We start from the raw sequence: 2,642 nt of genomic DNA on the forward strand, positions 1-2,642 counted from the left end.
GGGGGGGGGGGGGGGCCTCGAGCACCCCCCTGCCCCTACCTGGCTACGCCCATGATCAAATTTTTTTAAAATGTTTTTTATAGAGAATTAAACAAGGATTAGGATGGTGTAATTTAAAATCCCAAATTTACTGGTCTCTACTATGCAAATCAACATAAAAAAGTTTAACTGTTAAAATGACTTCGACTGCAATATGAATGAATTTCAATTTCGTAGTTTTTAGTTTATTCAGTTTTTAATTAGCTTTTTAAACTGATATAAAATAAAGATATTTATATTTCTTTTCTTAAAAACACAGATTTATTTTTCTTTCTAGTATTCGCACTAAAGAAAGACTGCAAAACTAGTTTGTTAGCATATTTTAATTAATGGTAATAATATCCCGAGATCCCGGGATTACCAATTTAAGATCCCGTAATCCCGGGAATCACAAAATTGGCCGGGATTGGATGCCTTAATGTACATATGTTTGAATGGTTGTATATATATTTGTATGTATGTACATATGTTTGTGTATGTACAAATGTTTGTGTACATGTATATATGCACATATGTATGTAGTACAAACGAAAACAAATCTAATAAACTGCTCGTTGATATAAATGCGAACTGAACTGATTGTCAAAAACTATGTGTTTGTTGTACATTTGTTCATGTTTGTCATTGGGCGCGTAATTTTCTAGAGTAGTTTTGTGCTCTTTCTATCTCCTTGTATTAATTCGTCCTTCGTTGGTATACTCTGATGAACATATGTGAGGATGATACATGATTTAATAAAAGGAGCGTTCCTTATCTCCCAGAAATAGTCAGAAAAAGTCCGAAGTAGTCAGATTTAGTCCAAAAAGCGTTCCTTAACTCGGAAATGACAGCTAAAATGAGAGAGCAACACCTAGTGAGAGTGACTCTCATCAGTCCGAAGTAGTCAGATTTAGTCAGAAGAATTTTTTCTGGCAAAATCCTGAAAAGTGTCAAACTCAACTAAATTTTAATTAACGGAAATTAAAGAATACGAAAAAAGTGAGAATAATCTAAAAAGTAAAGAATTGAAATTGGAAGGAGGCAAAAAATAATTGATATAGTAAGTGTTTATTGTGCTTGTGCTTGTGTGAATGTGTTTTGTACATACATTTCCATTCTTATTTGACGTTAGCTTTGTTGTTGCCATTCTTTGGACTAAAAATTTGGTTTTTTGCGTTCCTTTACTTTTCCTGTTATTCTCTTTTAGTGAGCGCATTTTGCTTACGCTCTGGCATTTTGACACTTTTCAGATTTTAGTCCAAAAAGATAAGGAATGAACCTAATACAAGGTTGGGTAACCTGGCAGTTGTCTCGCTCCCGCATTCTGCCTTAGCCTGTGTTGCCTTCTTTTTTGATTTGTAGAAACTACTACTAAAATACAAGGAGAAATATTGTCTTCGTATAAAAATTTCAACAGGCAACACTGCCGATAATTTCATCGATTGTTTCGTGGAAATTCATTTTCTTATTGGGCAAATTCAAGTAAGTATGGCAAAAAAATCAAAAATAATGGAAATATTTTGAATTACAACAATAATTTACATATTTATTTGCAGGGTATCGGAGTTATTCATAATTTGTATTCAAAAAGTAGCGTTTTACAACAAGTGCAGCCGTTGCAAGTAAGTTTTGCCGGCTAGGATCCCTGTGTGTCCGTCCACGTATGGCTGGTGCAGAAAATACAAATATTAATAAATATATTCTCTTGTGAAGGTCAGGATCACACGTCCACGTTTGCTGGTGCATGTATTTTTACCACTGCAGCGTTTTGGTAGGTCAAGTGCAGCCTTTGCATATTTACAAGTAAGTATACCACTCCATAAAAGCGAAAGTGGAAATATTAATAAAGATATTTTCTTGTGCTCATTGGGACTGATTGCAGAAAAAAGTAAACAACATTACAAAAAATTAACATTTTTAAAAAACGAAATGTAATTAAATTACGATATTGAGAAAAAAGTAAAAAACATTCCGCAAAAATTAGATTTTTAAATAACCGAATGTAATTAAATTGAATGAATTGATATTGAAGACATATTTTTAAAGTTTAACCGATATAATGATTAACAAGACTGATTGGAGAAAAAAGTAAAAAACATTCCGCAAAAATTAGATTTTTAAATAACCGAATGTAATTAAATTGAATGAATTGATATTGAAGACATATTTTTAAAGTTTAACCGATATAATGATTAACAAGACTGATTGGAGAAAAAAGTAAAAAACATTCCGCAAAAATTAGATTTTTAAATAACCGAATGTAATTAAATTGAATGAATTGATATTGAAGACATATTTTTAAAGTTTAACCGATATAATGATTAACAAGACTGATTGGAGGAAAAAGTAGAAAACATTACTAAAAAATTTAAATAAAAAAAAAACTAAATGTAATTCAATTTAAGATATTGAACATGTTATCTTTAAATGCAACAAATATAATAATTTTTAAAAGATGAATTTATATGCAGTAAATCAATTGCATCTTTACTATTTGTATAATTCTTCATATAGTCCCTTTGAATAAAGGATTTGTTTGAATTCCATTAATTTTGTTTAATATATACTGGAATTTCAATGAAACCATGGTTTATTTTGAATATTTGGGAACATTTCTTCAAAGA

This window comes from Rhagoletis zephyria, unplaced genomic scaffold, assembly GCF_001687245.7.
Source record: "Rhagoletis zephyria isolate East Lansing unplaced genomic scaffold, Rhagoletis_zephyria_1.1 Rzeph_scaffold_06738, whole genome shotgun sequence".
NCBI lineage: Eukaryota > Metazoa > Arthropoda > Insecta > Diptera > Tephritidae > Rhagoletis > Rhagoletis zephyria.